The following is a 14,824-nucleotide window of genomic DNA, read 5'->3' as shown; positions in this document are numbered from 1 at the left end:
GTTGTTGCGCTGCTCTCCCGGCACAATCTCTGCCTTCTCTGTTTCTCTGTACTCAATGCCCCTCAGCGGATCTCCCGATCACTGATTCTATCTCTCTTAGCAAACCCCGCTCTAGAGAATAGAATGATTGATCATCTAGTGTGCCCTCCAAGTGACCCTCAAGCCTCCTCTTATACTTTTTCTGTTGACGATTCAACGACCGAGATTAAGTCCCTAATCAATGGCTAAGATTAGATCTGGCTTGATCCATGTCTTTTGGACCACTCTAACACAGATTCATATTAATACACATTAATATTTTATTTTCCCTAAGTTTAGACTTAGGAACTCCACTAAAAATATTAATTATTTTAGTATCTCCTTATCTGTTTAGAATCTGCCTAAATCCTTTTTGGGTATTGGAGATCTCATGTACCCCAACCTCTCCACCAAATTTAGTGGCTAGAGCACATCCGATGCTACCCCAAATCAACACCATCAGAGCCATAGCCACTAATTCTAGATCACTGAATTTCACTTTTTCGAAATCACTGGCTTCTTCAGTAGGCTTCTTTACATTTCCTTTAACCAAGTGTAGCACCTTGTTCTTCTCGAGGATTAAGTCAATCCTCTTCTTCTAGTGTTAAGTTAAGGTATGTTCTATGCTTATAAAAGTTTACTTTTTTTCCTTATTATATTCCACAGATTAGCAATCACATGTACATAAAGTAAAGTGAAAATAGAACATTAAACGATCGACAGAAAACAAGCCAAGACAAGAGACACAAGATGTGGCGGCTAGCCAGGGACAAACCCCACAATGTGTGGGGAAACCCTTTGATCAAATCTTCTTTTATCTTCAATAATTCAGTAGAGAGAAATAGTACAATAAATCTGATTTATATCAGCGGTAGCAAACCCTAGATCAGCAGCATCAACATTAGCGACTTCATCATCAAACTAGGGCAGACGATATCTCACAAACCAACCGTCGGATCGACTTGATTCCACCACCAAAAGTTGCGGCTTCCAGAGGAGGTTCAGATGAACCTACAACGCAGTTCATATGAGGAGATCTTCTAGTCCACGCAGGTCAAATTTTACTTCTGCAGTTGCAGCTTCAGTTTCAATAGCTTCCAGCTTCAAACTAAGGCAGTCGATATCTTGCAAACCGTCTATTGGATTGACTTGATTCCACCACCAAAAGTTGCGACTTTCAGAGGAGGTTCAGATGAAACTATAGCGCAATTCAGATGAGGAGATCTTCTAGTCCACGCAGGTCAATATTTACTTCTGCAGTTGCAGCTTCAGTTTCAGCAACTTCCAGCTTCAAACTAGGGCAGTTGATATCTTGCAAACTGTCCGTTGGATTGACTTGATTCCACAACTAAAAGTTGCAGCTTTCAGAGGAGGTTCAGATGAACCTATAGTGCAGTTCAGATGAGGAGATCTTCTAGTCCACGCAGGTCAATCTTTACTTCTGTAGTTGTAGCTTTAGTTTCAGCAGCTTCTAGCTTCATATGTGTGAGGGAAATACCCTTTTCTGCGAAGTAGAGAAGAGATTCTTTTCTGCACAGTAGAGAGAGAGATATGATGAAATGAGTGAGTCCAAATGAGGAAAAGTCCTTCTGTATTTATACACAACGTTGGTGCTTGAATAGATGCGACTATTGGGCTTCTGAGCCTACATGAGTTGTAGGTCGGCTTGATAATAATTCCATAATCAAAATAAATTCATATCTCCATGAATACTTATTGGAATAAGATGATCTTTATATCAATCCTACACCTTTCGACGAGAGGAATCTAATAAAAATATTATCAGCCATGAATAAGATGACCCACATGAAGTTTTTCCCTAGTTTCCAATTTTAACATCAAGGATCTGAAGGTAGATGCTCCTTCAATTTTGTTCTCACCCTTGATCGAGTTAGACATCTTCCTTGAATATAATAGATTCTTTCCCTGAGATAGTGTCTATGAATGGATATGCCTTTTTCTTCTTTCTTCACCAAAGCTCTAATTCCATGTTGGAAAATCAGAAAGGAAGTAAAGATTTTCTAGATCTTGATAATTACTTGTGATGTTTGAAAGAATAACTTCGGCGTAAATCACACGTAGATAGACATTTGTCGACGCGTTTCGAACCAACTAGTGTGGTTCATCGTCAGGACGCGTTTCGAATCTTGATAATTACTTGTGATGTTTCTTATTATTATGATTATTTATATCTTCTTTCTTTAGATCATCAAGCAATTACCAAAAGCAACAACACATAAAACAATGAACACAAGATGCAGGCACATGTTAGCGCAAAACCCCCCTCGAGGGGAAAACCTTGTAGGAATTTACAGGGTAAGTTCCTCAGACATAACACCAAAGGACACTGCTTACAAACATATCACAGATCAATACACCAGTATTGTTGACGTGGATAAAATCCTCAAAGAGGGAAACAGTCCACAGCCTCAGCCAACGCGGCCACTTCAGGCAATTTATTAATAAAAGAATGAACATTTACATAAGCTTCTCTCATGAACGATTACCCTACAAATGACCCTCCATGCTCTTTAAATAAAGATCATGAACCAATCAGATGTTAAGCCACGGATCAAGTGTCGGTAATATTGAGGAGAGAATGAACCGTCGGATCACTACATATCGTGACCATCAGATTGTAAGTTACAAAAATACATAGTAAAGAAACACACTTTACCTAACTCTACACTAGACCAAGTTATACTTAACTATTTCTTATGTGTTGGAATATCCTAACATCCCCTCTAAAGAACAACTTGGGATAGGATTGAAGGATATACAAATATGACACAATAGGAGAAGGAAGGAGGCACTAGAGCCTATCCCCCCTTAGTGACAACTTCCTGAAATCCAACCATAAATCGAATTCTAGTAAACTTTGCCTCTGTGAGAGCCTTTGTAAAGATGTCTGCAACTTGATCATCTATTGAACAATATTGCACTTCAAGAACATGGCCATGAATGAGCTTTCTGATGAAGTGCATGTGCAGTTCAATGTGTTCGCTGCGCTGATGTTGGACTGGATCTTTGCATAGTTGAATGGCACTTTGTTTATTACACCAAAGTGTAGTTGGATGCTACTGTTGAAAGCCAAACTTTGACAGGATCTAACGAAGCCACAGGGCTTCCTTACTAGCTTCTACAGCACCACGATACTCTGCTTCTGCTGAAGAAAGAGAAATGGAACTTTGTTTCTTGCAAGCCCATGTAATAGGTTCTGAACCAAGAGTGAACACATAACCTGCAGTAAAATTCCGATCATCAGGGTCACCAGCCCAATCAAAATCAGTGAAACCAACCAATAGAGGAGATGCTTCTGCACTATAATGAATCCCAAACTGAACTGTACCTCGAACATAACGAAGTATTCTTTTAGCTGCTTTTCAATGACTTTCATGTGGGTTTTGCATAAACCGAGCAATAAGGTCAACAACAAAGGAAAGGTCAGGACAAGTATGGGTCAGATACAAAATTTTTCCTACAAGTTGATGGTATAAGGTAGCATCAACTTAGGGGAGGTACAAATGACTAAAAGTTTGGCTCCAGACTGAAAGGGAGAAGGGGCTGGCTTACAGTCTTCCATGTGAAAATGGCGTAGAAGATCACAGGCATACTTGGACTGGGAAAGGGAATACCTTCCTTGGATTGCAAGACTTGAAGACCAAGAAAATAATGCAAGTGTCCTAAGTCTGTCATTTCAAACTTCTTTTTAAGGCTGGACTTTACATGATTTATAAGGTTGGGATCACTACCAGTAAGGATAAGATCATCAACATAAAGAACAAGAATGATAAGAGACTTTCCCACTTTTTTGGTGTAGACAGTATTATCAGAATGACACCTAGAAAAGCAAGTTTCTAAAAGAAAGTTATCCATTTTGGCATACCAAGCCCGAGGAGCTTGCTTGAGACCATAAAGGGATTTCTTAAGTCGACATACAGGGTTGGAGTTTGTTTGTATAAAGCTAGTAGGTCGTTCCATATAGATTTCTTCATACAAGTCCCCATGCAAGAAGGTAGATCTAACATCCATATGATGGACTTCCCATTTGAAAAAGGTAGCAAAGGAAAGAACAAGGCGGATAGAGTTCATTTTGGCAACAGGGGAGAAGCTTTTAGTATAGTCAATGCCTTCAACTTGTGAAAAACCCTTAGAAACAAGACGAGTTTTATGTTTATCAACTTTTCCATCTAGTCCATACTTGGTTCTGTAAACCCATTTGCATCTAACAAGTTTTCGTCCCTTTGGTAGAGGAACAAGATCCCATGTATCATTTGCCAATAATGAACGATATTCTTCATTCATAGCTGCGTCCCAATCTGGATGGCCTGAAGCTTCTGCAAAGGTGCCAGGATCATAATTCGCGAAAGCTTGAGCTAGTAAAGAAGAGGCTCTATCGAAGTGAGAGCGTGTATGTCGCTGATCTGTAGGATCATCGGCAAGAGCGCCTGCTGCATCCCGAGTAGCACGAACCCATTTTGGAAGCTGAGGAGCTAAAGGAGGATCCTGAGAAGGTGGGGGAGGATTGTCATCCTCGCTTTCATCATCTGAAGAAGAAATATTTTTAAAAGTAGAAGAGATAGAGAGAGGTGGCACATTCGCCGAACTAGACTTGTAGGCCGATATATTTTCAGCAAACTTTACATCTCTTCTAATGATAAAATTTTTGGACTTAAGTGGAATTAGTCTATATCCTTTGAGATCTTCAGAATATCCAACAAAAATACATTTTTCACTCTTAAGTTCTAAAGCTTTATGTTTCTCATCTGGAATATGGGCCCATGCTTCACTTCCAAAAACACAAAAGTGACTTACATCTAGTTTAATTGAGCTCCATGCTTCTTATGGAGTGATATTCTTTAAAACCTTAGTAGGAGAGCAATTTATTATGTACTTTGCATAGTTAATTGCTTCTGCCCAAAAATTAAGACTAAGTCCCTTAGATTGAAGCATACAATTAGCCATTTCCTTTAAGGTGTGATTCTTCCTTTCAGCTACACCATTTTGTTGTGGAGTATATGGAACAATATGTTGCATTTGAATTCCATTCTCAGTGCAAAAGTTGATGAATTTGTTGTTAACATATTCTCCGGCATTATCAGATCTTAGCTTAAGAATTTGATGTCTAGATTGTTTTTCAACAAAGGCCTTAAAGGCCAAGAACATGTTAAATACTTCACTCTTGAGTTTTAAGAAGTATACCCAAGTGTGTCTGGAGAAATCATCAATGAAAGTTAAGAAATACTTGTAGCCCGAGAATGCAACAATTGGAAGTGGACCACATAAATCACTATGCACAAGCTGTAAAGGGGTTGAGGCATGCCAAGAGGCACGTTTTTCAAAACTATCCCGATGATGTTTTCCGAGTACACATCCGAAACAAACACCATCTTTGCAAGATACCATTGGAAGGCCTGTCACCATATTTTCTTTACATAAATTCTGAAGGGAGCGATAGTTTAAGTGACCAAATCGCTCATGCCAAAGTTTGCTCACTTCATCATTATGAGCAATAAATACCGAGGGAAGATTTGATGACCCAAAGTTGTTAAACTTATACAACCTTGTAGAATCATCAACAATGCCAGTAGCTAAAATCTGTCTAGGATCTCTTAGGTCCTTAATTACAACATCGTGAAGTGAAAATTCAACGATTTTACCTTCACTTGAATGAGTTATCTGATATACAGATAGAAGGTTGCAGGATAAGGTTGGAACACATAATACATCATTAAATTGACCATTGTCTATATGAACAATTTTAGTCCCTACAACACTAAGAGATCTAACATCACCAACATATATATTTTTGGTGTTACAATCATTTAAAGAAGAAAATATGGCTTTGTTTTTGGTCATGTGATAAGAAGCTCCAGAATCAATGAGCCACTCATGAGAATTAGAAGAAGAAGATACATTTAGTGCATATCCAGACCGAGATGTTTGACAACCACATGCAGAAAGTGTTATTCCTGTAGATGAAGTTGAAGTTGAAGAGTGCTCCAAATGGATGTTATGCTTCTTCATTGTTGCTTCCAAGGCTTCCATCTTCTTAAAGCATTTGGATTCTAAGTGGCCATATTGATTACAAAAGTGGCAATGTCTATCAATTTTCTTCCCTTTGTTTTTATTTGCCTTATCATTTTGTTAAAATTTCATTTTGAGGCTGAAATTGCTTAGGACCTTTGTTTGGTTTAGGACCATTCTTTTTAGGATACGACTTCTTAGGATCCTTTGAATTTGGTTGCTGCTGGGCGGCTAAGGCTTTCTTAGAAGAGTTTCCGAGATTAAGAAGACCAAGGTGTAAGAGTTTTTCTTGTTCTCTTATTAAAGAATCACAAAAGGAATCAAAGGAAGGGGACTTGTAGTCTTGTCCTTGAGAAATGAAGGCTTATCTTATAGAATGGAAAGTGGAAACAAACACAGAGTAGGCTGCTCCAAACTTAGTAAGAATGGAATAGATAAGGTTGCCATCTTCTTTCTTAACCTTAACACTTTCCAAGAGAAGTCTAAGGGTCTTGAACTTGGACAGAAAATCTTCAATGGAAGAAAAATTATTGGGGTCCAATGTAAGCAATTCATTTTCGAGTTGATGGGCTCTAAGTTCATTTTTAATTCCAAAAACTTTAGTGATCTATTTCATTGCTTCATTAAGAGTATCAAGTTCCGCGATATGGAATCTAAGGTCTGGAAAAATAGACATCCCTATCAACCCACGTGCTTGATCTTGCCTATTTTCCCATTTGGTTGCGTTATCTTCGTCTTTTGGTTTGGTTTCTTGGCTTGAGGCTATTCTGTAAAGACCTTTACTTCTAAGTAAATCCACAATGTAGGACCACCATTGGAAGTAGTTGGTGCTAAAACTGAAGCTGTAGATGCTAAAAATAAGTGTTCCAATGGAAAGATCTCGAAAAAATAGGCTGATTAAAAGAAAACGGCTTTGAAAACGGCGTCCCGATGAAGAAGTTATGGCTTTGTGAAGAAAAGTTGTTGAAGATGCCAATGAAGTGCGGGAATGTGCGGAAATGAATGATTATATTTAAAAAAAATCCGCCCCCTTTCCAAACTTAATTTAATTAGCTCAACAAAAGGAAGACTTGAACTCAAGACCTCTATTCTTATAAAATAGCTTTGGACCAAGTGAGCTAGATTAAAAAGTTAGTAATTTTTGGAAAAGAGGAAGGGGTTTTTTTTTAGTCACTGAAGCTTTGGGGTGCGTGCTTACTTGAGAAATCTCTTTTTTCCTACAAAACAAAAAACACAAAACCCTACACAAACATACAAAAAAAACAAACCTTGCGGCTTGAAGTTAGCTTTAATCGGAAGCTAAATATTTTTCTCAATGTTTTTGATTTTCCGAGATTAGACTGAGGCACGACGAAAAAGAGCATACGCATGAGAAAAATCCTTCCTTTCTGTCCCTGATTTGCCCAGATCGCACAGAGTTGCGGGGCAAAGAGCATACACAGAAATGAAAGGTATAGGTCTGGTAATAAAAAAGAGCTAAATAAACCAAAATGAACAGAGAGAAAATAACTAAAAACTGCAAATAAACATTGTATACCTCCAGATCTTAAAAATGACGTAGCTCGGGCTACCAGAAACCTTTTCACTTAGAGCACGACGGTAAGAACAAGGCCAGCCAACCTTCCACCACGCCTCCCTTCTCCAGGCCGGAGGAGGGTGAGCCTGTCGAACTCTCGACCTATGGGAGAGGAAATTCTCTCTCTTGTATTTCTCTCTTGCCTAACCCTACTGAGGAATAGGTGCGTAGCTTAACCAAAGGAATAGCTCTTCTATTGGATATTTTCTATGGCTTACTCTTTATGACTGGCTTTGACTGACTCCTGCCTTACTTGCCTTATTACTTGCTCTAGCCTGTCGATTTCTCTATCTTTCTCTGGCAAGGCTCTATCTTTCTATCGCAAGGAAGGTCAGGTCACTGAAGTGTAGTGTAGACTCTTTCCTACCTCAATGAAATATAGAATCCCTTGCACTAGGAAGCGCAAGACCCTCCGGACCTTCCGTTCACCCTACTTAATAATGAAGCTTATGTCATTACGCTTTAGCAGAAAATGCTGCTATGGGCATATGTCATTATGCATTTCTGCCGTCATTACGCTTTTCCTCTCCTTATCAGTTGAGCCCCCTGTCGGGTCCTCTCCCGGTGGTCGAGCAACTAAAGTTCCTCTCCTTATCAGTCGAGCCCCCTGTCGGGTCCTTGCTTTCCTAGCGTCAAGCAAGCCCCTACCGGTCCTTGCCCGATTTTGAAAAGTAGATTTATTCCTATAAACGCACCCCCAACGATTAGCTGACGGGGGGTTCGCTCGCCTTCGTTTCCCTGGATATTGCTTTTACGGAGGATCCAACTTCCCCTTTAGCGCTTTATGGTCCGATGTTCACTTCCCTTTTACCCCCCTTACTACCGCTACTACCCGCTACTAAATTATTAGGTCCTTTTGAAGAAATCATCATAGTCCCCTTTCATACTACCCATTCTACTAAATCAGAGCTTCAACCTTGAGCGAGCTTTGATAGATCTACTGAACCGTTATAACGACCTACAGAAGATGACACCCATCATAAACCCCTAAAGAGAAGAGATACTCTGTACAGCTACACCTTAGGATAACTATCTTAATGCTCATACTGACGGAACTATCTTCTAAGGGATTCCTCACTGGAACAGATGCTCCTAACACAATAGAGCAGTCCTCTCGGCCCGAAAGCAGTCAGAAATAATAGATCTAGGAAACGTCAGTCAGATGCAGTTCTACCGGCTTCAGATTTGGATCACCAACAGATGCGGCCCTCAACTTGGCTCTAATACCATGTAGGAATTTACAGGGTAAGTTCCTCAGACAGAATACCAAAAAACACCGCTCACAACAAATCACAGATCAATACACTAGTATTGTTGACATAATTAAAACCCTCAAAGGGGGAAACAATCCACGACCTGAGCCAACGCGACCACTTCAAGCAATTTATTAATAAAAGAATGAAAATTTACACAAAATTCTCTCATGAACGGTTACCCTACAAATAACCCTCCATGCTCTTTAAATATAGATCATGGACCAATTGGGTGTTAAGCCACAGATAAGTGTCGGTAATACCGAGGAGAGAATGAACCGTCGAATCACTACATATCGTGACCGTCAGATTGTAAGTTACAAAAGTACATAGTAAAGAAACACACCTTACCTAACTCTACACTAGACCAAGTTATACTTAACTATTTCCTATCTGTCGGAATATCCTAACAAACCCAGTCAAAGTAATTCTTCCTTTCAATAGTATTCTTTGAGACTCTTCACCCTAGACCTTGACCAGACCTTCCCTCCACATCAAGTCAGCCTCTAGAAGATTGACCTCTTTCCTATCAACTTCGACTATGCAGGAACTTGCAATAGCTAATAGCTTCCGACCGCAGTTCAACTTGGAAGACTTCGATCTCCCAATCCATAGCACGAAACAGAGAGAGACCACCACCAAAATTTCGATTTTCCTTGACTCCTTAGACTTCCCCAAACTCGCATTCACTTTGGCTTCCCGACAACAAACTTTCCCAGCTTCCTACTTCGCACTCTTGCCCAACAAACAAATTTTCGCACTTCTGCCTAATAGAGAGAGAATGAGAAGTGATGCTCCAAATGAATTCAATGTCCTTCCTTTTATAGGCTTCTTGTGGGGTCAAATAGTGTCTTAGGTTGAATTGATCTTCCCTTAGGCCGACATGGTGTGGAGGTTACATAATTCGTATTTGACTCAATACTTAACCTTTTTACATGATTCAAAAGCCCAAAAAGGGTCTATTTAAATGTATAGTTATCCTATAGACTCAGAATAAATCCTAGAAGTCTTCAATGGGGAATTTGACCTAAAACATGGTGACCCAAGCATGAAACCCATGCTTTAATAAATCACAATAATAATAATACAAATTCTTTTCTTTATTCTTTTGACAAGTACATTACATAATGACTTAAGTACATTATTGAAGACCGAACATAGTTACTTTTTCCAACACAAGAAGCAACCTCTAATAGATCGAATTATTAAAATTATGCCCCAAACATAATTCTTATGAGTGTGACCCATTAAAAAAGAAAATACGAACAAGTGCCCGTGGGGAACCCTAATCAGTTCATATGGCCTACATCTGTAACTTGAACCCTGTGTTTGGCATGGTCTTGAATATTGAATGGTATGCTTTCATTGCCCACCTGTCAGTGGAGATTTGATGTGGAAATGTGGCATGAGGGAAAATCTAAGTCGGAAAATCCTTTCTTGAAAACAAGGAACAACCTCTCCTGCTCGTAAAATAAGTCGAGATCCCTTATTTTCCCTGGCGCAATGAACACCTAATAAACGATGCCAATGTGCACACAAAAGAAAATCAATCAAATAAAGGGTAAAAGGGTGAGAAAGGCTTCCTGCGCAGAGAGGTGATGCAAGCAACTTCGTCGGGGTACTGAACAGGTCTACTGGTAGCGAAGCAATGTTTGTGATTTCTTGAGTGACTCCATTGAGGTACTGAACAGGACTGCTGGCAATGGAGCAACACCGAGAACTCATTTTAATTATGAATACCATTAATCCTTTGCCTTGTTCTCTACATCATCATAAGAGACTTACATGCGTGAGTTCTTATTTCACTGTGTAATGAACAACAAGACCTAGCTACAAGATAGATGGATGGCACCTCTGTAAGAGGTAAAGTAACCCAAGTGGTAACCACAACATCTAGTTCAATACTTTCTTGCATTATTAACGAGACTTGCTCTATTGTAGGGACAAAGGCAGAGATGTTGGGTTCTACTAGTGGTTCACCAATTGTTGTAGCGGCTACAACAACACCCAAAATTTTAGCCTAACACCAATTTTTGGGTCCCCCTATGCTTTTCAAGGTTCCAATGGTTACATTTGTGTTTTTGAATTGGTCAAACCTTTCAATGTCTTAGCTACCATCAAATCTTATGCGAGCTTATACTCTCATGATGTATGTTGCTTTTATCTGCGTGGAATCATGTTGGTTCGTGTTCTAGGGTTTGAGAAATTTTCTTGACATGTTTTACCTTGATTCCCACTCTCTAAGATACAAATTTAACTTGATTCCTCAACATAGTGGTTGCATGATCATGATTGGAATTGTATTGCATAAAAATACCACCTTCAATGATTAAGTCAATTCATACGCTTGAGGGTTAAATTGGTATGAGTAAAATGTTTGTTCACATATTTGGGATAAAGTCATTTAAACCATCCATATCACATGTAGTTGCAAAGTCATCCAAAAACACCTCTTACAATTTTACAACATCTCATTTTTCTATCTCATGCTTGCAATCCATTATGCATTTAAAGTTTTAGCATTTAAGATTGTAAAAGATCATGCCACATAATTTATTAATTCATATTATGTTTGGCCATCCAGGGTAGTCTTTCAGGGTTTTACATATGAAATGAATTTTGTCATTTGACAAAACCTTGGAAGAATAATGTGTGGCACTATAATCATGCCTTAGAGGACCCTGCTTTCCTAACATTATTCACACCTTTAAAGGAATATCCATTTCAGGTGGAAAGATGGAATTCATATTAGGTATGCCACCTGTTTTACGTGCCCATGAGTTAATCATCTAGGGAGCTTAATGATTCTCAAACAATTCAAGATTTTCTTTTAGTACCATTGGTAACCATATAGACATGGACGTTTATGTCCCTTCTTTCCAATTCAATGAAGCACATCCATAAAGTGAAGTACGCCCCTCCAAGAAACTAGCACATCTTCCCAAAAGGATTCACTTGGATTGTTGGGACAAATTCCTCTTAATTTTAGTCTTTACACATGCTTCAGATATAATAGGAAGTTATTCAAGATCTCCATTTTTAACACCAGATGATGTTACCTTTCTCCATTCCACAGAAATGAATGCTTATATGATGACAAGATGTTGGACGACATATTGGAATTCTTAAGCTATGAGGAATTTGCCAGTGATGGATGAATTTGTTCACATTGGTCTGTTTCTTTATTCTCTTATTTTCCAAAAATATGAATACCACAACTAGATGCTTTCTTCAGGGCTAAGCATAGGTTACCATAGATGCAAATAAATGTGGTAAATGACAGGGATTTCAATTTTCCTCTTTAAAAAAGGTCAGGGAATTGTGATGATCTTTACCTTCTTTATAGAGGTTTATGCCATTCTTTGATTTAAGTCCTGCTTCAACAACAACCAATGTGATGCTGGAGGGTTTTACTACCATGACGAATTTTTGACAAAGGGCTGTCTATTCCCAAAAAGAAGATTTCATTTATTACGTTCAGGTCTCAATATGAGTGGATCACTCCTAGTGGATAACAGTGACTGCTAGAGATTACTTCTAGTTAACAAGAATACCAAAATTCAACGACTTGGAGAAATTATAGCTATTCTGTAATCACATTGGTGAAATTATGGTTATAATGACTTGGTAGCAAAGGAAAATGCGACCCAATCACATCTTGACTATGCGATTTGCCTCAATCACATTATCTTTAGCTAAGTTGCATGTCCAGATGCAATTGCCTTAGTCGCATTACCCTTCCTTGAATTGTGTTCTCATCTATGATGGACATCGAGTGCATTTTCAGATGCGATTAATTGAAACCACATTTTGCTCCATTGGGTTGCATTCTCAAATGCAACTGGCATCCATCATTGTCCCACTTGCGACCTAATCTATCTCTATCACATGCGATTAGGACACCTCACACTTCCAAGATGCGACCTTGCCTATACTTGAAAAATGTGACTAGCTTAAGTCATTAATCCCATTGTAGGTTGCACTTACATGTATCAATGGCACTGTAATCTGAAAGTGCGAGTTACGTAGAACTACGACTCAAGGACACAACTCACCCTATAAACAAAAATTGTGACTTTTATTACCAATACTCTTTGGTTATAAAATGAAACACCCCCTATTCACTTTATATTCGCTTGATCCCTTTGATGTTGGACCATCTTTCTCACTAGGGTTCATGATTTATGACTGGAATTGAATCTAGCTTGAGGTGAGGTTGCAATTGGACCTGTAAGCTTATTGTTATTGGAAGAGGCTCTCAAAAGTAAATCAACATCACTGGCAAGCTCAAATGACCTTTTAAAAGCACCTACAAATTATTTCCTTATGGCCAAAGGAGATTTCTTTCAATGCACTTGCCACCATGACCACCAAATGTCAATGGAGATGGTGATAGTTCAGATTGGAGGTTTACACGATTGACCAGATAATGTATCTCATTTGTTCTAATACAACATAATAGTATGCAGTCTACGTGTTGGTCAACCATTGTTTTGCTCTCCTCTGAAGCATGTAACAAATTGACGCTTTCTCAATTCACTATACAAATGGCCAAGATTACTAAAACACATTTTTACATGGTATGGCTCAAGTTGTAGTGCCTGTAATGTGTGATGGGCAATATTTGTGATTGTTGGGAGCAGGGCAGGCATTTATTAGCACCATTCTCCACGCATTGAGCTCAAATTCTATCATGCACATGGAATATTATTAGTTGTTTCATTTGATATTTAATGGAACACATACTTTGGTAACATGAACATTCATCAACATAAAATTCTCCAAGGAAGAAGATATTACTCTAAACATAAAGAGCTTTCATATGAAAATATGACTTTTCTCTCCAATTATACCTCCTACACTATAAGGATCTACAAATCCTAGGTATTCAGATTAGAATACAAAGAATGCAAATAAACTAGCCAAAGAGATTATGAACTTCAATCTTGCTTCAATTGAAAATCACATGGGTGTTCAGAGTTTATTATTTGAGCATGTGTTAAGTTGGTGGAGATACATATTTTCAAAAATTTCTTCCTCCATATTAGACTTTCAAGCCATCATGTATTTTCATAGATTCCCTACAACAATACAAAAACAACTATGAAGAGTACGACAAAAATAACTCAGTTGTTCCAGGTGTAAATGTAATTGGGATATAAGAGCACCTCATGGTGATGGGAAAGAAGCACTTGTGTTGGTCGCGCCTTTTCTGTCAGACAACATTCATATAGGGAATGCGTTTTCTTTAGGTATAGGATATTCACTATTCTATTTATTCAACAAAACTTTTGGCTTGCCAAAGATTTTGTGTCGCTGGCTACAGGCTCAAAATATGGCACTCATGTTGTTGTTGCAACATGGCTAAAGGACTATCATGAACCTATATTTTTTCACTCGTCTTCTTTTTTGAAGTATGAATAACTTGTTGATGGCCCACATCCCACAGAGGAAAAAGGACCTCCTAATAAACAATTTGACTATAACACACTAGATGAATTTCAGCGTGTAGGGACTATTGTTGATGCTTTAGTCTTTAAAGTTCAGGAAAAATTAGATCCAAACTGATAAAGATAACCCCATGAAGTTATTGATTTGGGATGCCTTATCCTGTTTAACCTTATTTGTGGGACGTGATGTCTTAGGCATAATTTATCCCAAGTTTGGCATATGGTAAGAAGCATCCAAGGAACCTCATATTGAAGGTTGGGTTGCTTTGAAAGCATTTACCCTCAAAATTACTATTATTGGCTTGGTGATTATATCGATTATTAATTTTACTGCTGCGCAACTAGGGTTTTCCTTTCTATAGAATGACTCACCAAGGTATTCAAGGCATCCCCACATGTTGCTTCCATGCCCATAGCTATGTCATGTACTTCATTATATCATTAAAGGTAGAGAATGCTAACGCTGATGAAGAACCAAAGGTGGAAACAAGTGAATTGAC

General features: G+C 38.6%; 1 pseudogene; it reads left to right on the top strand.

The window, feature by feature from the left end:
- The first annotated feature begins 13,741 nt into the window (after positions 1 to 13,741).
- On the top strand, positions 13,742 to 14,551 carry LOC149244053 (uncharacterized; annotated as a pseudogene).
- Positions 14,552 to 14,824: the final 273 nt, after the last annotated feature.

This window comes from Pinus tabuliformis, chromosome 8 (assembly GCF_031772625.1).
Source record: "Pinus tabuliformis cultivar Carrire ecotype Pingquan chromosome 8, CPIR1, whole genome shotgun sequence".
Classification (NCBI taxonomy): Eukaryota; Viridiplantae; Streptophyta; class Pinopsida; order Pinales; family Pinaceae; genus Pinus; species Pinus tabuliformis.
The sequence above is the reverse complement of the archived record's forward strand: the minus strand, read 5'-3'. Positions and strand labels throughout refer to the sequence as shown.